The sequence below is a fragment of the Sciurus vulgaris genome, assembly GCF_902686455.1.
Source record: "Sciurus vulgaris genome assembly, chromosome: 3".
Taxonomy (NCBI): domain Eukaryota; kingdom Metazoa; phylum Chordata; class Mammalia; order Rodentia; family Sciuridae; genus Sciurus; species Sciurus vulgaris.
Genome location: NC_136463.1, coordinates 12498997 through 12521985, shown reverse-complemented (window position 1 = coordinate 12521985; position 22989 = coordinate 12498997). Strand labels below are relative to the sequence as shown.

The 22989-nt window shown below is 38.1% G+C and overlaps 1 protein-coding gene across 7 annotated transcripts in view; it reads left to right on the top strand.

Annotated features, from left to right (window-relative positions):
- CEP112 (centrosomal protein 112) overlaps nucleotides 1–22989 on the top strand; it is a gene marked incomplete at its 3' end in the record, with an annotated part of 475585 nt that overhangs the window by 359100 nt on the left and 93496 nt on the right. The window lies entirely within an intron of this gene.

The window sequence follows — 22989 nt, the reverse complement described above, 5'->3', positions numbered from 1 at the left end:
TTCGGGGTGATAGTGCTTACCTCAGCGTTTTTGAGTGAGCTGGACAGATCCGCTCACATGTGTGAAGTATCTAAACTGTGTTCATTGAAGTTAGAGAGGGGAATGAGTCGTTTTGTCCTGGCTCTCTCTCCTCGGTGTCACCATCACCACCCTTTAATCCTCGCCTCCCCAGGGAAGCCGCCTCTGACGTGCGGCGTCTCGGACCCCCTTCCCTAATGACACCCTGCGCCTATCTCTTTCATGACACTTACTATGCAGCCTTTTACTTACACACTTACCTGCCTCCTCCCCAAATGCATTAGATCTGCTCTGTGAACATCGAGCACCTGTTACAGTGTTGGCGAAGCTCTCACGGGCACAGGCGTAGTCAGGATTTCAGAAAGGCTCGTGTGGGGTGTGGTGTGTAGGAGAAGAACTTGGCTTTTATAATTAGATGGAAATGAGTCAATGTGGGAAATATGGGTGATATGGAAGGAGAGGTGACTGGGGATAGTAAGTGATGCGAGGTTTTGATGGTGTTGAGACGTGGAATCATGTTTTGCTGGAGCAGTATCACCCCCTTCACTGGTTATCATGACGTATCATGATGTAATTTCTGCCTGCTCTCTTTTCTGGAAGGCTAATGTTAAGTTTGTATTCTTTCTTTCTTAGTTGTTTGATACAATTGATTATTGAAACTACTTGGGCCTGGCTATAAGGCTGTGTGTGTGTGTGTGTGTGAGTGTGTGTGTGTGTGTGTGTGTATGGTAGTTTCTATCATTTAAGAGATTCATCTAGATTATTGAAAATTTATAAATACAATGTTCATAATATCTTATTACCCTATTAATATCTGTAGAATGTGATAGTGGTGTCCCCTCTCTCATTTCTGATATTGGTATTTTTTGGTCTTCCCTTTCTGACCAGTGTATCTAGAAATTGTCAACTTTATTGTCTTTACTAAAGAATCAGCTTTTGGTTTCACTGATTTTTTTTTTTTTCCTTTTATTTTTCTGTTTTCTATTACATTAATTTCTGCCCTTATATTTATTATTTTCTTTCTCTTTGGTTATTCCATATTTAGCTTGCTATGTTTTCAACCTTCTTTATGTGGAGGCTCGTACCACTATTTTAGAACTTCTTCCTTTGCTAATAAATGAATTCAAACCTAAAACTTTCCTCTAAGTACTGATCTAGCTGCGTTCCATCAATATAGGCTCGCGTTTTCATTTATTTCAAAATATTTTCTAATTTCTTTTCTAAACCTTTCTTTAACTTATAAATTATTTATATGTTCATTTTTCACTTTTCAAAATTTTGGATATATCAGATATATTTCTGTTATGATTTCATATTTATTTATTTTTTTTATTGTAAACAAATGGGATACATGTTGTTTCTCTGTTTGTACATGGAGTAAAGGCATTCCATTTGTGTAATCATAAATTTACATAGAGTAATGTTGTTTGATTCATTCTGTTATTTTTTTCCTTCCCCTCACCCCTCCCACCCCTCTTTACCCTCTATACAGTCGTTCGTTCCTCCGTACTTGCCCCCCTCCCTAACCCTTACTATAACCCTAACACTAACCCTTCCCTCCCCCCCATTATGTGTCATCCTCCACTTATTAGTGATATCATTCGTCCTTTGACTTTTTGAGATTGGCTTATCTCACTTAGCATGATAGTCTCCAATTTCATCTATTTGCCTGCAAATGCCATAATTTTATCATTCTTTATGGCTGAGTAATATTCCATTGTATATATATATACCGCAGTTTCTTTATCCCACTCATCAATTGAAGGGCATCTAGGTTGGTTCCACAGTCTGACTATTGTGAATTGAGCAGCTATGAACATTGATGTGGCTGTATCTCTGTAGTATGCTGATTTTAAGTCCTTTGGGTATAGGCCAAGGAGTGGGATAGCTGGGTCAAATGGAGGGTCCCTTCCAAGTTTTCTAAGGAATCTCCACACTGCTTTCCAGAGTGGCTGCACTAATTTACAGCCCCACCAGCAATGTATGAGTGTACCTTTCTCCCCACATCCTCGCCAACACCTGTTGTTGCTCGTATTCTTGATAATAGCCATTCTAATTGGGGTGAGATGGAATCTTAGGGTGGTTTTGATTTGCATTTCTCTTATTACTAGAGATGTTGAACATTTTTCCATATGTTTGTTGATTACTTGTAGATCTTCTTCTGTGAAGTGTCTATTCATTTCCTTAGCCATTTGTCGACTGGATTATTTGAATTCTTGGAGTAGAGTTTTTTGAGTTCTTTATAGATTCTGGAAATAGGCGCTCTATCTGAAGTGTGATTGGCAAAGATATTCTCCCACTCTGTAGGCTCTTTCTTCGCATTGCTGATAGTTTCCTTTGCTGAGAGAAAGCTTTTTAGTTTGAATCTATCCAGTGGTTGATTCTAGCTTTTATTTCTTGTGCTATGGGAGTCCTGTTAAGGAAGTCTGATCCTAGACCAACAAGGTGAAGAGTTGGACCTACTTTTTCTTCTATAATCTGCAGGGTCTCTGGTCTGATTCCGAGTTCCTTAATCCATTTTGAGTTTAGTTTCATGCATGGTGAGAGATATGGGTTTAGTTTCATTCTGTTGCATATGGATTTCCAATTCTCCCAGCACCATTTGTTGAAGAGGCTATCTTTTCTTCATTGCATATTTTTGGCCCCTTTGTCTAGTATGAGAAAATTGTATTTATTTGGGTTTGTGTCCGTGTCCTCTATTCTGTACCATTGATCTACCTTTCTATTTTGGGACCAATACCATGCCGTTTTTGTTACTATTGCTTTGTAGTAGAGTTGAAGATCTGGTATTGCAATACCTCCTGTTTCACTCTTCCTGCTAAGGATTGCTTTAGCTATTCTGGGTTTCTTATTCTTCCAGATGAATTTCATAATTGCTTGCTCTATTTCTGTAAGGTACGTCATTGGGATTTTAATTGGAATTGCATTGAATCTGTATAGCACTTTAGGTAGTATGGCCATTTTGACAATATTAATTCTTCCTCTCCAAGAACATGGAAGATCTTTCCATCTTCTAAGGTGTTCTTTAATTTCTTTCTTTAGTGTTATATAGTTCTCATTGTAGAGGTCTTTCACCTCTTTTGTGAGATTGATTCCCAAGTATTTTATTTTTTTCGAGGCTATTGGGAATGGGGTAGTTTTCCTAATTTCTCTTTCTGAAGATTCATCACTTATGTATAAAAATGCATTGGATTTATGAGCATTGATCTTGTAACCTGCTACTTTACTGAATTCACTTATGAGTTCTAAGAGTTTTCTGGTGGAATTTCCTGGTTCCTCTAAATATATAATCATGTCATCAGTGAACAGGGATAGTTTGAGTTCTTCTTTTCCAATTCGTATCCCTTTAATTTCTTTGGTTTGTCTAATTGCTCTGGCCAGAGTCTCAAGAACGATGTTGAATAGAAGTGGTGAAAGAGGGCATCCCTGCCTTGTTCCAGTTTTTAGGGGGAATGCTTTCAGTTTTTCACCATTTAGAATGATATTAGCCATGGGCTTAGCATAAATGGCCTTCACAATGTTAAGGAATGTTCCCACTATCCCTATTTTTTCTAGTGTTTTGAGCATGAAGGGGTGCTGTATTTTATCAAATGCTTTTTCTGCATCTATTGAAATAATCATGTGATTCTTGTCTTTAAGTCTATTAATATGGTGAATTACGTTTATTGATTTCCTGATGTTGAACCAACCTTGCATCCCTGGGATGAAACCCACTTGATCATGGTGCACTATCTTTTTAATATGTTTTTGTATGCAATTTGCTAAAATTTTATTGAGAATTTTTGCGTCGATGTTCATTAAGGATATTGGTCTGAAATTTTCTTTCCTTGATGAGTCTCTGTCTGGTTTAGGTATCAGTGTGATATTGGCTTCATAGAATGAGTTTGGGAGGGTTCCCTCCTCTTCTATTTTATGGAATACTTTGGGAAGTATTGGAATGAGCTCTTCTTTAAAGGTTTTGTAGAACTCGGCTGAGAACCCATCTGGTCCCGGACTTTTCTTTGTTGGTAGGCTTTTGATGACTTCTTCTATTTCAGTACTTGAAATTGGTCTATTTAAATTGTTTATGTCCTCCTCGTTCAGTTTAGGCAATTCATATGTCTCTAGAAACCTGTTGATGTCTTCGAAATTTTCTATTTTGTTGGAGTATAGATTTTCAAAATAGCTTCTAATTATGTTTTGTATTTCCATCCTGTCTGTTGTGATATTTCCTTGTTCATTCCGAATTTTAGTGATTTGGGTTTTCTCTCGTCTTCTCTTTGTTAGTGTGGCTAAAGGTTTATCAATTTTCTTTATTTTTTCGAAGAACCAACTATTTATTTTGTCAATTTTTTGTATTGTTTCTTTTGTTTCAATTTCATTGAGTTCAGCTCTGAGTTTAACTATTTCCTGTCTTCTACTACTTTTGGTGCTGTTCTGTTCTTCTTTTTCTAGGGCTTTGAGCTGTAGTGTTAGGTCATTTATTTGTTGAGTTTTACTTCTTTTATTAAATGCGCTCCATGAAATAAATTTCCCTCTAAGTACTGCTTTCATAGTGTCCCAGAGATTTTGATATGATGTTTCTTTGTTCTCATTTACCTCTAAGAATTTTTTAATTTCCTTCCTAATATCTTCTGTTATCCATTCATCATATAATAGCATATTGTTTAATCTCCAGATGTTGGAATAGTTTCTGTGTTTTACTCTTTCATTTATTTCTAACTTCAATCCAGTATGGTCTGCTAGAATACATGGTAGTGTCTCTATCTTCTTGTATTTGCTAACATTAGCTTTGTGGCATAATATATGGTCTATTTTAGAGAAGGATCCATGTGCTGCTGAGAAGAAAGTGTATTCGCTCTTGGTTGGATGGTATATTCTATAAATGTCCGTTAAGTCTAAATTATTGATTGTGTTATTGAGATCTATGGTTTCTTTGTTCAATTTTTGTCTGGAAGATCTGTCCAGTGGTGAGAGAGGCGTGTTAAAATCACCTAGTATTATTGTGTTATGGTCTATTTGGTTTCTGAAATTGAGAAGGATTTGTTTGACATACATGGATGAGCCACTGTTTGGGGCATAGATGTTTATGATTGTTATATCTTGCTGATTTATGCTTCCCTTAAGCAGTATGAAATGACCTTCTTTATCCCTTCTGACTAACTTTGGCTTGAAGTCCACATTATCTGAAATGAGGATGGATACTCCAGCTTTTTTGCTGAGTCCATGTGCATGGTATGTTTTTGCCCATCCTTTCACCTTTAGTCTATGGGTATCTTTTTCTATGAGGTGAGTCTCTTGCAGGCAACATATTGTTGGATCTTTCTTTTTAATCCAATCTGCCAGTCTATGTCTTTTGATTGATGAATTCAGGCCATTAACATTCAGGGTTATTATAGAGATATGATTTGGTTTTCCGGTCATTTGGTTCATTTTTTAAATTTTATTTATTTATTTGTTTTACACAACTTGTTTCCTCCTTTATTTGACAATTCCTTTAGGATAATTCCTCCCTTTGCTGATTTGCTTCTTTGTTTTTCATCTCTTCCTCATGGAATACTTTGCTGAGAATGTTCTGTAATGCTGGCTTTCTTTTTGTAAATTCTTTTAGCTTTTGTTTATCATGGAAGGATTTTATTTCATCGTCAAATTTGAAGGTAAGTTTTGCTGGGTATAAGATTCTTGGTTGGCATCCATTTTCTTTCAGGGCTTGAAAAATGTTGTTCCAGGCCCTTCTAGCTTTTAGGATCTGGATTGAAAAATCTGCAGATATCCGTATTGGTTTCCACCTGAATGTAATTTGGTTCTTTTCTCTCACAGCCTTTAAAATTCTGTCTTTATTTTGTATGTTAGGTATTTTCATTATAATGTGCCTTGGTGTGGGTCTGTTGTAATTTTGTGTATTTGGAGTCCTATAAGCCTCTTGAACTTGATTTTCCATTTCATTCTTCAGATTTGGGAAATGTTCTGATATTATTTCATTGAATAAATTGTTCATTCCTTTGGCTTGTTTCTCTAGGCCTTCCTCAATCCCAATAATTCTTAAATTTGGCCTTTTCATGATATCCCATAGTTCTTGGAGATTCTGTTCATGATTTCTTACCATCTTATCTGTTTGTTCAACTTTGTTTTCAAGGTTAAATATTTTGTCTTCAATGTCTGAGGTTCTGTCTTCCAGGTGTTCTATCCTATTGGATATGCTTTCTATGGAGTTCTTAATTTGGTTTATTGTTTCCTTCATGTCAAGGATTTCTGTTTGGTTTTTTTTCAATATCTCTAACTCTTTATTGAAATGATCTTTTGCTTCCTGTATTTGCTCTTTTAGCTGTCGATTGGTGCGATCATTCAATGCTTGCATTTGCTCTTTCATCTCATCGTTTGCTTCTCTGATCATTTTAATTATGTACATTCTGAACTCCTTTTCTGTCATTTCTTCTGCCATGCTGTCATTGGGTTTTACTGATGTAACATCTAGATTTGTTTGCAGCATTTTCTTTCCTTGTTTTCTCATATTGTTCAGGTTTCAGTGGACCGCTGAGATATTGCAGATTTCCTCTATTGACTTACAATGTCCCTGAAGATTTCTAGTATATCCCCCCTTAGCCTTCAGTAGGCTGAAGTCTTGGAGGAAGTTGATAATGCGGTGCTCCACAAGGAAGCTGCCTCTCTAGGAGTGGTGGCCTTCAGGTGGGGTATAATCCCTGCTAGTGGGCAGAGGTGCCTCCACTTGTTGACCAATGGTCATCCAAAGGGGACCTAGGCTGCGGGCTGAGGCAAGGCCTGTTTGGGCCTGAGTCTCTGGTTTTACCGTCCTTGTGGGGAAACCTCACCCGGCAGGGAAGACTCACCCGGTGGGGAGGTCTCGCTGGTCAGTTCCCTCCTAGAGGTTCCCCTCAATTTACAGCTACCGCCTGGGCTGGGCTGCCTTCCTCTGCAAAGTTCCCAGGGGCCCGGCCCTACCTCCTGGGCCTGGGAGCCTCACCCTTCGCAGATGAATCTCCTTAGGCTGCCCCTCCTCAGAGAATCTGCCCGCAGGTCTGGAACCTTCTCTCCGCCCTAAGCCTGTCTCTGTGCTGCTCTTCCACCCAGAAGCCTCCTAGATCCTGGGACCCTGCTCTGCACCTAATCGCCTGGCTATGCGGCCCCTCCTCTGAGCAGCCACCTGGAGCCCCGTACAATCGCTCCGAGTCCCAGAGACCCGCCGCACGCCTCTTACTCGAGACAGCCGCCCAGTATTCCGGTGCGGTCACTAGGAGTCGAAGAAACTCACTGCGTGCCTCCTCCTCCCACCAACCACCCGTAGCCCTGGGCAATCAATCACTCCGAGTCGAAGTGACCCTCCCCGTTCCTCCTCCTTCTCCAGATAACCCCCCGGGTGTTCAGGAACGGTTGCTCTGAGTGGCTCTGAATCCACGTGACCCACTGCACGTGTCCTCTGGGCAACCGCCCGGAGCTCTGGTGCGGCCACTCAAGACCAAGCGACCCACCACACTTCTCCTCCAGGCAGCCCCCCTGTGTTCCGGCGCTGTCACTTTAAGTCCAAACAACTCACCACTCGCCTTCTCCTCTGAGAAGCCGCCTGGAGCGCTAATGCAGTCACTGCGAGTCCAAACGACCCACTGCGCTCCTCCTCCTCCTCCTCCTCCTCCGGGCAGGCCCCGGTGTTCAGAAGTGGTCTGAGTCCAAACAGCTCGCCACGCAGCCCCTCCTCTGGCAACCGCCTGTAGCTCTGGTGTAGTCACTCCGAATCCAAGCGGCCGTGCTCCTCTTCCTCCTCCTCAGGGCAGGCCCCGGTGTTCAGAAGCGGTCGCTTAGAGTCCAAACAGCTCGCCGCGCAGCTTCTCCTCTGGCAACCGCCTGTAGCTCTGGTGTAGTCACTCCGAATCCAAGCGGCCACGTTCCTCCTCCTCCTCCTCAGGGCAGGCCCCGGTGTCCTGAGTCCACACAGCTCTCCTCGGCACTCCTCCCCTGGGCAGCCACCGGAGCCCCAGTGGTTGCTCCGAGTCCCAGCGCTGTGTTGAGCAGCCTCCTTTACGGGGCTTCCAGTTGTCCGCGTTCACTGCTCCAGCGGGGGGAGAGGTGTCTCGCCGGCAGCTCTACTTCACAAAGTTCCCTGCGTTCCGGGACCACCGTCCCATCCGGGACGCCTTCCCAATGGGTGAGAGTCACCCGGCTGCTTTGAGTTGGTCCCAAGTGTCTCAATATCTCATCTTTTGAATCCTGAGTCCTGGAGCAACATGAAATGCAGCCACCCTCTAGGCCGCCATCTTGGAAACCCCATGATTTCATCTTTAATTCATTATAGTCAGAGAATATACTCTATAAAATTGATCCCTTCTTAAATTAATAAAATTCACTTGATGGCTCGGAATATGGTCTATTTTGATTAATGTCAAGCTGGTTGATAATATTTTTAAGATCATCTAATTCCTTTTTAAAAATTTTTTGTTGTTTTTAGATATACATGCGAGTAGAGTATATTCTGACATTTATGTGTATACGGAGTATGACTTCCCATTCTTGAGGTTGTACATGATGTAGAGTCACACTTGTTGTGTGTTCATATGTGAACATAGGAAAGTTATCTCTGATCATTCTACTGTCCTTCCTGTTCCCACCCCAATTCTGGACCTTTATTCCCCTTTTTCCAATCTGATGAATTTATATCCTTCCACCACCCTCCTGCTTATTGTGTGTCAGCATCCACATACCAGAAAGAACATTCGGCTTTGAAGTAGGGAACGGATAGTCTCTAGTTTCATCTATTTACCAGCAAATGCCATAATTTCATTCTTCTTTAAGGCTGAGTAATTTTCCATTGTGTGTGTGTGTATATGTGTGTGTGTGTATATGTATATATATCACATTTTCTTTTCACATTTATTTGCTGAAGGGCACCTACATTGGTTCTATAGCTTAGCTATTGTGAATTGAACTGCTATAAGCATTGATATGGCCGTGTCCCTGTGGTATACTGATTTTAAGTCCTTTGGGTATATGTTGAGGGGTGGGATAACTGGGTCAAATGATGGTTTTATTCCAAGTTTTCTGAGGAATCTCCATTACTGCTTTCCAGAGTGATTGCACCAATCTGCATACCCATCAGCAATGTACAAGTGTACTTTTCCCCCAATCCTTGCCAACACATTTATTGTTACCTGTATTCTTGATAATTGTCATTCTGCTGGAGTGAGATGGAATCTCAGTATAGTTTTAATTTGCATTTCTCTAACTACTAAGATGTTGAACATTTTTTCATATATTTACTGATTATTCCCATTTCTTCTATGAAGTATCCATTCAGTTCTTTTGCCTATTAATTGATTCAGTTGTTTGTGTTTTGGTGTTAAATTTTCTGTGTTCTTTATTTATCTGAGAGGTTAATTAATTTTTTGTCTGAGGTGCAGGTGGCAAACATTTTTCTCCCATTCTGTAGGCTCTGTCTTCATGTTCTTGATTGTTTCCTTTGCTGTGAGGAAGGTTTTTAGTTTGATACCATCCCATTTATTGTAAATCATGTATATTCTTGCTAATGTTTCATCTACTTGTTCTATCAACTCTAGAAAGAGGAGTATTAAATTCTCTCCAGTTACAATTTGTGAACTTGACTATTCTTTCAATTCTGTCATTTTTTTCTTCATTAATTTTGAAGCTTTGAAATTAGGCACATACATATTTAGTTGTTTTGTCATTTTATGAATTAAAATTTAATTTTTACTCATATACCTCTTTATTATTGATTTTTTTTTTTTAGTTCTTGATGTAGGTTTTACAATATGCCTCTTAATTATAGCCTGCCTTTACCTAGTATTATACCAAATTATTTGAAAATGTAATTTCCTTCATAACTGTATACTTCCACTTCCCCATTTTACAAATACTTAAGCCCCACAATATACTTTTACTACTGTTTCTTTTAACATTCAACTTGTCTTTTAAAGAATTATTAAAATGGGCTGGGGAGATAGCTCAGTTGGTAGAGTGCTTGCCTAGTTAAGCACAAGGCCCTGGGTTCAATCTCCAGCACCACAAAAAATAAATAAATAAAATAAAATGAGAATAAAATTATGTTATATTTACACACATATTTTCTATGTTCAGTGTTATTCATTTCTTTGGGCCCATCCAGGTTTCTATTTGTTATCTGTCCACCTGCCAGAACAATTTCTTTCAGTGTTTTTTATATTCACATCTACTAATGACATATTCTCTCAGATTTTTCTATGATTTTTTTTTGTTTCTTCCTTTCAGTTTGGAAGAATATTTTCACTGAATATGCAATATTAGATTAATAGGTTTTTTAACACCTTAAGTATTAATTTTGTTGTTTTCTGACTTAAATAGTTTAAATGAGAATTCTTATCTTTTTATTGCATATGTTTTCTCTGTCTGCTTTTAAGATATTATCTTTATTTCTATTTTTTACAATTTAATGATGACGTGTCTTGATGTGGTTTTCTATGTTTATCTTGTATTTTGTTCACTGATCTTTGGGCTTGTGGTTTTAGAAGTATTTTCAGTTTGAAAAATTTTCAGCCATAATATCTTCGAATATTTTTTGAAACTTCTTTCTTCTTCTGGGATATAATTACACATACGTTAGAGAATGAGATATTGTCTCAGAGATTACTAAGACTCTCCATTACATTTACCCTTTTTCTCTCTGGAAATTATTTGGGTGTTTCTGGTTTCTGGTCAGGCATATGTGGTGGTTAGAAGTTGTCCTTCATCCTAACAAGTAAAAAGCTTAACTGAAAATCAATAGCTTTTCTTAAATGTATTATAAAAGTGGGCTCTTAGGGCAAACTGCTAGCTTAAAATTTAGAGACAGACATGGAGAATCCAAACTTACCTGAGCAGAAAACTGCAGGAATGGGTTTGGGGTTGAAAAACCAGAACTAGAATCCATGAATTGGTAGAGGTTTAGTGTGGACAAAACTGGGAGATAAAACTTTAGTGAGTTTTACCTTCAGGAGTTTGACCTGAATGCTAAGAATGAATATTGAAGGAAAATCCAATGTGCTTGTGGCAGAAGAGAGGGGAAAAGTGACCATTCTGAAACATACCAGTGTTCTGTTACCCTTCAAAGGAAACTCAACCAAAACTATTTTACCAGAGGCTAAACTCAACTCTCAGGAAGGGAAGTAACCAAGGCCAGCCCATTCTGGACTTCCATTCAGGGGAGGAGGAACAGCAACTGCAGCTCCCTCCAGCCTTCTCATCTGACCTAAGAGAGGGGCAAGCTGAGATGCACTGGGGAACTTTAAGGTCCAGGGTATAGACTCAGTAACAGATGATCTAATCGTGGTCTACAGAACACTTGCTCTCTGTCACCATCTTACCACTATATTATAAAGCCCTTTTTACTGCAATTCCTTATACCCAGTATTTATTTTCTGGTTACCAAGAAGAAATTTGAAGACACACTAAAAGACAAAAACAAAACAAACAAACAAACCAAAACATCATTTGAAGAGACAGAGCAAGCATAACAATCAGACTCAGAATGGCAGGAATGTCAGAATTATCAGATGGGAAATTTGCAGCAACTGTGATTGATACGCTAAGATCACTAATAGATACCACACACAAGAACAGATGGGTAATGTAAGCAGAGAGTTGGAAATTCTATAAAAGAATCAAAAAGAAATGCTGGCAATCAAAAATACTTACAGAAATTCCTTTGATGGGTTCATTAGTAGACTGTACATAGCTGAGAAAAGAATCGCTGAGCTTCAGAATATCTCAATAGAAACTTCTAAAATTGTAAAGCTAAGATCAAAAAGATTAAAAAAAACCAGGATAGAATATCCAATAACTTTGGGACAATGGCACAAGGTATAAAATATGCATAGCAGGATTATAAAAAGGAGGAGAGAAAGTAACAGAAGAAATAACTAAAGAAATAATGACTGAAAATTCTCTAAATTAATGTCAGATACCAAACCACAAGCCTCAAAACCTCAGAGAACACTAATTGGTATAAATCCAATGACCAAACTATACCCAGGTATATTACTTTCAAAATGCAGAAAATCAAAGATAAATAATGTTTTGAAGAATGTAAATGGGGTGAAGGGGGGGAACCTTATTTATAAAAGAACTGAGATAAGAGTTATATCTATCTTCGAAGAAACTATGACAACATGAAGAAAGTGGAGTAAAATATTTAAAATATTGAGAGGGAAAAATCCTCACCAGTCTAGAATTCTGTAATCTGAAAAATGAGCCTTCAATAGTGAAGAAGAGATTCTTTCTCAGACACAAGCTGAAGTGTGTTGCCAGTAGATCCTGTCCTTGAAGGAATGTTTTTAAAAAGATCTTTAGAAAGAAGAAAAAATAAATAGGTTTTAGATCTAAACTTAAATTTATATTAAGAAAGGAAGAGCATTAAAGAAAGAATAAATGAAGGCAGAATAAAACTTTTAGTATTCTAAACAGCACCTTGTTGAAAATAATAATAGCCACATTAGATTCAGTCATATATTTATATATGTTTGTGTGTATATGAAATGAATAACAGCAATGATAAAAAGAATCAGAAGGAGGAAACTAGGATTGTTTTGTTTATTATAAGGTACTTATATCACCCATGAAGTGTTATTTGAAAGTGGTACAAAGTCTAGGCCAACCATTTAAAAAATTTAAAGAAGTATAACTAATATTCTAAGAAAGGAGTGAAAATAGAATTATAAAATGTCCAATTAAAATCACAAAGTGCAGAAAAAGAATGCAAGATAAATATAGGAATGATCAAAAGCAATGATTAGACAATAGTAACAAATATGCTAAATATTGATCCAACTATATCAGTAAACACTTAAATGTTGGTGGTCTAAATATACCAATTTAAAGAGAAATTTTCAAATAGATCAAAAAACAAGATTCAATATATGTTGTCTACATAAAATCTTCTTTTGAATATAATATATTCACATATAGATGAAAAGTAAATGGTTGGAGAAAGATATACCATATTAATCCTAGTGAGAAGAAACAGTAGAAGTTATATTAATTTTAGAGCAGACTTCAGAGCAAGGAAGGTTATCAGGGATAAAGAAGAGCATAATACAATGATAAAAGGGTCAGTTCTCCAAGAATACAAAACTATCCTTAATATGTGTGTACCTAACAATAGAGCATCAAATTATGTGAGCAAGATCCAATAGAACTTTGAAGAGAAATAGAGAATTCACTGTTATGCTTTGATAATTGTATACCCTCCATCTGCAATGGACAGATTCAGAGGCAGAAACATCATTAAAGACAATTGTTGAACTCAATACTATCACCAATCAACTGGAGGAAATGGATATCTGTAGACTACTTATCCAACAGCAGCATAATACAGATTCTTTGTAAGCTCACATAGATTATTCACCAAGATATATCACAATTTGAACCATAAAACACATCTAAAAATTTTAAGGCTATGAAGTATACAGTGTCTGCTCTTGGATCACAATGGAATTAAACTAGAAGCCAATCTATAACAAAAGATAACTGGAAAATCCCAAACTATATGACAGTTCCACAACACATTCTAATACATGGGTCAAAGAAGAAATCTCAAGATGAATTTTGGGCTAGGGTTGTAGCTCAGTGGTAGAGCGCCTGCCTAACACATGTGAGGCGCTGGGTTCACTGCATATAGATAAATTAATTAATTACTTAAATAAAAGTCTGTTGACAACTACGAAATATTATATAAAAAGATGAATTTGAAAGTATTGTGAACTAAATTAAAGCACAACTTATCAAAATTTGTGGGATACCCAGAAAGCAGCAATTTGAGAAAAATTTATACCAATGAATACACGTTAGGAAGATCTTAGATCAGTTAAGTTTTCAGTTTATTAAACTAGAAAAAGAAGAGCACAAGAAAATAAATAATAAAAATTAGAGCAGATTCAGTGAAATTGAAAACAGGAAATTATTAGAGGAAATGAATGAAATCAAAACCTGATTCTTTGAAAAGATCAATACATTTGATAAACTTTCACCATGCTAAGAAAAAACAGTACACAAATTACTTGTATTAGTAATGAAAGGTAGGATATCACTGTGAATACAAGGACATGGAAGGGATAATAAATGAATAGTAAAATAATTTTATGTTCAAAGATTTAAAATGGACTATTCCTTGAAAAACATCCATGTGTCAAAACTCATACAGGAAGAAACAATCAGAATGGGCCTGCATCTATGAAGAAATTAACTCAATAATTAGTGGACCTTCCCCTTCCAAACCAGAAAGTACTAGAGTGACAAGAATTCAGTGGTGAACTCTACCAATCATATGAGGAAGAAATTATACTAATCCTCTGTAGTCTCTTTGAAAAAAAGTAGAGAAGCAGAGGGACTACTTCCTAATTCTTTCAATGATGCCAATATTGCCCTGATACCAAAGTTAGACATAGAAAACTAAAGAGTAGCATCCCTCATGAACACCAATACAAAACTCTTCAACAAAAAATATTAGCAAATTGAATCCAGTGATGTACAAGAAGGATCAAACACCATGGCCAAGTGAGATTTATTCCAGGTTTGCAGGGCTGGTCAACATTTGAAAATCAATTAATACATCAGACCAACAGACTAAAGAAGGAAAATTCCATGATCACATCAATAAATGCAGAAGAGGCATTTGACAGAATCCAATACCCATGTGTGAAAAAAAAAAAATCACAGCAACTAGAAATAGAGAGGCACTTCCTCAGCATAATAAAGAACATCTGCAAAAATCCTACACCTATCATTGTACTTAATGGTAAAAAACAAGAAAATTTCCTCCTAAGATCAGGAACAAGGCTAGGATGTTCCCTCTTACCACTCTGTTTCAACATTGTACTGGATGTCTGAGCTAATGCAACAAGACAGGAAAAGGAAATAAGAGGTTTACAGATTACAAACGAAGAAAGAGAACTCTATTTGCAGTTGACATGATCTATATAGAGAAACAAAAAGAATCAACAGATTCCTGGAACTAATAAACAAATTATAGCAAGGTTGCAAGATGCAAAGTTAATATACAAGTCAATTTCTTTCCTGTATATCAGCAATGAACACATACACAGTACTATTTTACTATTTCCCAAAATTAAACGTGTATAAATTTAACAAATATGTACCAAATTTATATGAATAAACCTACAAAACTCTAATTTAAAAAATCAAGGAATTAAATAAAGAACTAAATGAGAGCTTACACTTTAGTTTCTGTGACCAGTATTCTAAAACAATTTTTCCAGAACTTTATCAAGTTTCCTAGCGGCTTACTATGGCAAATAAAATATAGTCCCAGTTGTCCCATCATGGCCAGAGTGGAAGTCATGAATTTTATTTCTGCTTCACAAGTTTACACCTTTGTTTTTGAAGTAAAACATAGAGACTTTCAGGCTCAAGTGTTCTGTAAATACATTAAATTAAATTAAATATAAGTATTTGTTATGAATTCTGGTTATATTTTTGCCAGTAGGATGATGGGGCTTTACCAGGCTGGCCATAGTGTATTCACAGTTTCAGGAAGTTCACATGGCTGCATCCCAAGATTTTGAGTAGAAAGTGCAGCATAATAATCTGAGTTTTATGCCATGTTTCAGACTCTGACAGGCATCCTTGTTTTCCTTCATCCTAAAAACAGATATTTTATTCAAAAACTTATGCTATTATATTTTAAAGAGATCTACCTTCCAAGGTCTAGTCTTACCTTAAATATAAATATTTCAGAGTAGAATCTTAGTTTTCTCTTCTCCAAATCATCTTCCTGGAAATCATGAGTGCCTGAACTTTGACCGTTAATAGTTAGAACTGGAGCACAAAGGAATGGAGGACTTCTTTTGAATTACAGTATAATGCTAAGTACCCTGTAAGAAAAGGGTAGCACAATAAGGTGATTACCAACCACAAACACCTCTGTGAAAGTTGTTTTTTGTTTGTTTGTTTGTTTCTTTCTTTCTTTCTTTCTAGTTGTGTTTTTAAACTCAGGATTTTGAATTACATAGGAGAAACTGATCAGCCCATTGGTCTCTTTAATAGGATAATGACCCGAGGAAGAGACCCTACAAAAAGCAGAGAACTGAGTGTCTGATGGAGGGGGCAGCAGGGCCAGTCTTAAATGTGAGCAGTGAGAAAGACCCAAGGGTGAACACAATAGCAGCTACTGCTACTATTACAAGTACTACAAAAAAAACTTGACTCTCTTCAAAATTGTGATTTTTTTCTTCTCTGTTTTACCTCTGATCAGGCCATGCTGCAGGTGACTGTATGAAAATTTTGTTTCTACTTAGAAATGGTAGATATAAAAATAAGACTTGGTTTAAAATAACTAAATCTCAACTTACTTTTATGTATAGAAATGAAATGCATACATAGTGCTATTCTGAGAATTAAAGAATTTTAAAATGTTTTAGGGACAGCTTGCCTAATAAATAATCAACCATCCTAAACCAGCATTTTTTAGATTTATTTAAGAGGGATTCAGAAATGTAGGCGGCTGTGATTTAGGTTCAAAAATAGTAAAAACCTTGAAGGTTAATAAATTAATTTCATTCCTTCAATTACTCGCCTTAGTCTCCAAAGTATTGATGCTGCTTCATTTAGCTTTCTGCAAGTTCTAGAGATATTTACATACTACAAACTAGTCTTACTTCAAATTTAATGTAAGACATTGAGTTCAACATTATAATTTCAAGTGGACCCTAATGCTTCCTGGAATCCTGAGACTTAGGCTGTATTCCCCAAGCCCCGGCTTTCCTGCCTGCATGACTGCTTTGTATCTCTCTCTCCTCAGTCCTCACATCTCCCAACAGCCTTTTCCTCCATCCTCATGCCCAGTTGATGAATCTTTCCTCCTCTGTCATGGAGAAAGTAAAAGTAATCAGAATCTCTCACCACTTGTACTGGGGGTCCTTTGCCTGTACTCCTAGCAAAGCCCATCTCCTCTCCTGCTGCTCAAAATCCCACCCTGTATTAGTCTGCTCAGGCTGCAATAACAAAATACCACAGACCTGGTGACTGAGAAAATAGAAATTTATTCTCACAATTCTGGAGGCCCAAAGTCCAAGATCAAGGCAGTGTCAGTGTTGCCTCCAGTAAGGCCTCTCTTGCTCGCTAGACAACAGTATTCTCTGTCCTTATGTGGCCTTTTTCTATGTCTTTGTATTTGTGTGCACTCATACACGTGCGCACATGCACAGAAAGAGAGAGAAGGTGAGAGAGACCTGCTATCTCTCCCCCTCTTAAAATGAAACTGATGCTATTGGATTAGGCCCCACCCTATGACCTCATTTAACCTTAATTACCTCTCTAAAGCCTCTGTCTCCAAATATAGTCACTTTGAGGGTTATGGCTTCTACATGATGAATTTGTGTGGACCCAGTTCATAACTGTCCCAACTCCTTTATACAAGATGTCTTTCTAATAAACCTCTGGCATTTTCTCTTTTCCCCCTCTGCTGCTCGATGGTTCCCGTCAGCCTGTGGACAGCCATTTAGTTCTCCTACTTACCAGAACAAAACCATCAGCCCGACTTACCCACTTGCGCTGCAGCTTCCACCCATTTCTTTCCTAACAAAATTCTGAACAGATTGTATTCTATCCCAATGTCTCTTTTCTCTTTCTTTCTTCAGCCCCCTGAAATCCAGCTTTCATCTCTCCAACTACACCAAAATTACTTTTATCCATATCACCAGTGACCGCCATGTCGCCAATCCTCTGTGATCATTTCGGTTCTCATTTTACATGGCCTCACTATAGCATTTGACAGCTGACAGTCCTGGAAACACTTTCTTCACTTGGCTTCAGGATTTAGTTCTCATCTCTCCAGCTCTCTCTGCTTTCTTCCCCATTCCCTTAGCCTCATAGCATCTGCATGCCCAGGACTTGAGCCTCTTTTTGTTTTGTATACACTCAATGTCTTGAGATCTCATCTAGTGGCATGGTTTCATATACTATGTATACACTGGTGACTTCTGAATTTATACTTCTAACTTACATTTCTCCCATAAACTCAAAATTTTAATACCCTAATATTCATCTCAACAATGGATACCTGATGAATATCTCCAAGCTTAATATGACTAAACTGATCACTAGATTCTTTGCTAAATCAGTACCACCTGTAGTTTTTCCAATGTCAAGTAATGATAACCTCATTTTTCTAGTTGCTTCCAACAAAAATCTTTTTTAAAAATTATTTTATATATACTTTTAGTTGTTGATAGACCTTTATTTTATTCATGTATTTATCTGTGGTGCTGAGAATTGAACCCAGTGCTTCACACATGCTAGGCAAGTGCTCTACCACTGAGCCACAACCCTAGCCCTCAGTAAAAATCTTGAAGTTATCCTTGACTCATTTCTTTCCGTCATGCATCATATCCATTGGTCCTAATTCCTTATTTTTCTCAGACTCCCCACTCTCACCACCTGCTTTGCCAGCCACGATTATTTGAAATAGCCTCCCAAGTGACTTCATTGCTCAGTTCTCGCCCCCAACAAAGGCTGGATTGATCTTATTAGTACATAAGTCAAATTATAAATCTCTACTTTACTAAAAACCCTTCAGTGCCTTTCCATTTTTCTCCTATTTAAAACCAAGTTCCTTGTCATCACACAGTCCCCTGTGGAATCTGGACCCTTGTTCTCTCTCAGAACACATCTTGTTCAAGGGACACATTTCTCCCTGATCCACCACGCTGTTCTCTGCACTGCCCTATGACAGGGCCCTTGCCCAGCTCTTCCTTCTGCCTGAAGTGCTTTCTCTGGAGTTCACCGTGGCTTCATCTCCTACAGGTTTTACACTCTTTCAAGGAGACCTTCTAGAACATACCTGTTTTTAAAATTAGAATATCTATGGCACTCCGACCATCAAAATTTAAAGTTATTTTGTTTCTCTCTCGGATAGATGTGTCACAAAGGTTGAGAGGCATTCCTCTGTTTGCTCAAGAGTGGGTGAGTGAACTGAAAATGTCGTCGTCAATGGGTTCGTGAGCTTCCAGGGCTGAACCACAGCTTTCCTGCGCCAGCCAGCAACTCTGACTCAAACTTTTTTGGGGAAAAGGAACTTATTCTGTATGACATGATAATTAATTTTTAGATTTTTCTAGTGGATAAATATTTTTAAAGCACTTGGAACAGTGTCTGGCACATAATAAGAGCTCTGTGTTTATTTAAAAAGCAGTAAATACTTCATCAAGCATTTTGTGACAAATAACATTGACAGAATGTGAACCAAGACCAGTAATCCTCAAGAGGTTCAGAGGCGTCCAATTCTATGATGGAGAGTGGCTTTATTTTTTATTGTTTTACCATGCTGGGAACCGAACCTGGAGCCTTGTGCGTATGAGGTGAGTGGCCTACCACTGAGCTCCACCCCGGGCCCCAGAGGGGCTTTGTTAAACAGAGCTGGACTTGAGTCTGACAGCTTACTAGCAAAATAGCAGGAGTCACATGCCCTCTTTACTCTGGAAAAAAGCAAACTACCCTATATGCTGAATGGGATTATAGATGCAGAGATTTATGGAATAAACTCTATAGGATTACATTTGATGGTGCTGGGAAGATAAGTTATGCATATGTAGAAGAATGAAACTAGACCCTTATCTCTCACCCTGCACAAAAATCAACTCAAAATGTATCAAAGATCTAGAATTAGATAGGAAGCTATCCAACTCCTAGAAGAAAACACAGGGTCAACACGCCAGCATATAGGCACAGACAATGACTTTCTCAATAGGACCCCTAAAGCTCAGAAAATAATGCCAAGAGTTAATAAATGGGATGACATCAAATTAAAAAGCTTCTGCACAGCAAAGGAAACAATTAGGCACGTGAAGAGAACCTACATACAGAATGGGAGAAAACCTTTGCTAGCTACTCTTCTGACAGAATTAATATCTAGAATCTATAAAGAACTCAAAACACTTTACACTAAAAAATCAAATAACCCAATTAATAATTGGGAAAATTAATTAAACAGATACTTCTCAAAAGAAGAAATACAAATGGCCAACAAATATATGAGAAAATATTCAACACCATTAGCAATTAGGGAAATCAATACTACACTGAATTTTCATCTCAAGCCATTCAAAATGGCAGTTATTCTTCTGTCTGTCCTCCTCACTTTTCTCTATCCTCCTGGCTTTCCATTCTCTCTAGCGAGCGCCCTTTCTCTTTCCTTTCTCTTTTCCTCTCATTTTCTCTCTTACCCTGCAGGGAGACACTCTTGTTTGCTTAATAAACTCCCTTATGTGATAAAAAAAATGGCAGTTATTAAGAATACAAATAATAAGTAGTGCTGGAGAGGATGTGGAGAAAAAGAAAATGTTTACACTGTTGGTGGAACTTAAATTAGTACAACATTATAGGTATCGGTATGGAGGTTCCTCAAAAGGCTAACCACCATATGACCAAGCTATACCACTCCTTGGTATTTACCCTGAAGAATTAAAGTCATCGCAGTATAGTGATGCATGCATACCCGTGTTTATAGCAGCACAGTGCACAATAGCCAAACCATGGAACCAGGCAAGGTGTCCATCAATGTACCAATGGATTTTTTAAATGTTATATATATATTACACAATAGAGTTTTAGTCAGTCATAAAGAAAAATGAAATTCTGTCATTTGCAGGAAAATTGATGGAACTGGAGATCATTATGTTAAGCAAAATAAGCCAAACTCAGAAGGCCAAGGGTTGTATGTCTTCTCTTAAATGTAGATGCTAGAGAGGAAAAAGGAAAAGAGAGGGGTGGGGTAGGATCTCATGAAAATCAGAGAATGGCAGAGGAAGGGAACTAGGAGCTTGTTGGGAGGGAGGGAGGAAGTGCTGAGCAGTGATATTAGTCAAATTATATTGTTATATTGTGTGTATGCACAACTATGTAACAACAAATCCCATTGCTGTATAAAACTATAATGTACCACTAAAAATGTGAAAAGAGAAAGAGTTGCATTTGAACTTAACCATGAAACATGTGGTTTTAAAAAGATAACTTTAGAGGTGTGAGCTCAGGGATAGAAAAGGAAGGGGGCTGGATGGCGTCCAGCCGTTCACTAGGTGAACGTTCATGCACTCCGCACTCCTTAGGGGATAGGGCTTGCCTTCCCACCACCTAGTGGGAGAGAGACATGTTTACCAGTAGTTCTCAGTTCAGCCCTGGCGCTGATAGAGATGCCCCTGGAGTGGGTTGCTATCTCATCTCATTGTGATATCCAAATAAAGAAATCATTTGCTACCAGTTAAATGTAGTGAACAGAACTCACCCATTTATCTCCACACCTTGAAGAAGTCACTATTAAGATGCAAGAAATAAAACTGAGTCATGAACAGTGGCATTTGTTGGTTTCGTTTCACAAGGATTGAACCCAGGGGTGTTCTACAGCTGAACTATAGGCTCAGCCCTTTTTATTTTTTATTTTGAGACAGCATCTCAATATGTCGCCCAAGCTGACCTAGAACTTGTGATCCTCCTGCCTTAGCATCCCAAGTTGCTGGGATTACAGGAGTGTGCCACTGCACCCACCTGCGAACAGTGGTTTTTAACTTTGGCCAAACATTAGAAATAGCTTTCAGGATTTGCTAAATTATAGTGCCTAGACTGTACCTCAGTTAAACCAGAACCTTAGATGGGACCCAAGCTCCAGTATTTTTATGCTGTAATTCCTACAGAGAACAGAAGGGGAGACAGCATCACCTAAGAAAGGAACATCATGGTAGCATTGAGCAGGGCCTGGATCCAAAATGGACGTAGCAGAACTAAGCATACCAAGATCCAAAAAGCTTCTGGGAGAAAGGAGGCTTGGAGGACACCTGTTAGAAGCATAGAGTCTGTCCTGCTTGGGAATGCTTCAGGAATCTGGGAACCTGGGCACAGGATAGAGGAGACACCAGAAGATAGGCTCAAAGGCTGTGGAGGAGCAGCCAGATGACACAGTCTGTCCCCTAACTGCACTGAACCCACCCCAGACTTGCTCCTGGAAAGATGCAGCGAGAGAGAGAGGTCTTGGGTATAGTTAAGGGCAAGAATGAAGATAGGCCTATGTGAGAGTGGCTGTCCTGAGCATCTCAGGTGTCTTCCACAAACAGTGGAGCTGACAGGCCACCAGCAGTACACTAGAGCATGCAGCTCTAGGCAAACTGAACCAAGAAGAAAGTCCAGGCCCCTTCTTAACACCCGTGGGGATGTCCTTCCATCCACAAGCTACACACAGCTGAGCTTCTTCTATAGTCAGCTTTGGAGGACTCACTTTAAATAAGAAAGAACAGCCAAGTGATCACCAGATATTTAAGGAAAGTGTCTAAAGTGCAAGCCAAAAACCCAAATAGACTGGGAGAAGTAAATAAATAAAGTGAACTTGGGGGGAAAAAATAACACACTCTAGTGAGCAGGAAAAAAAAATCAGAAGTATATATGGATAGATAGATAGATAGATAGATAGATAGATGACCACATATAAATAAATTGATGGATAGACAATAGACCTATATGTAAAATTAATGACCTCAGAAGAAAGTGGGAATATACCATAGCTGGGTGCTATGGCTGATGGAGCATCTGTGTTCTGCTGCCCCACTATGTGTGGGGGACTAAGTCCTGATTCTAACTCCCTCTGGCAATATGGTTCTGGGCAAGTTACTAAACCTCTCTGTGCCTCATTTTCCTCAACTGTAAAAGGGGATCCAGGCCCTTCTCAAGTGCTATAATGATTTTGATTTATGTGCACTGTTGTCTCCCATCCTGTTCTTTGTAAAAATTATAGCATAAAAATATTGATGCTTGGGTCCCATACTGCTGTTCCAAGAACAAGAAAAAAATCTTTAGAAATTATTAATATGATGACAGAATTTTTTAAAAGTCCAACAGAAAGTTCTAAAGTAAAAATTGAGGAAACAAGAGAAATGAAAAGAAAGTTTTTAAAAATTGGTAATAGAAACAATAAGAAAAAGATGACAAACCTGAGAGGTACTAGAATCAGGGAGGGTG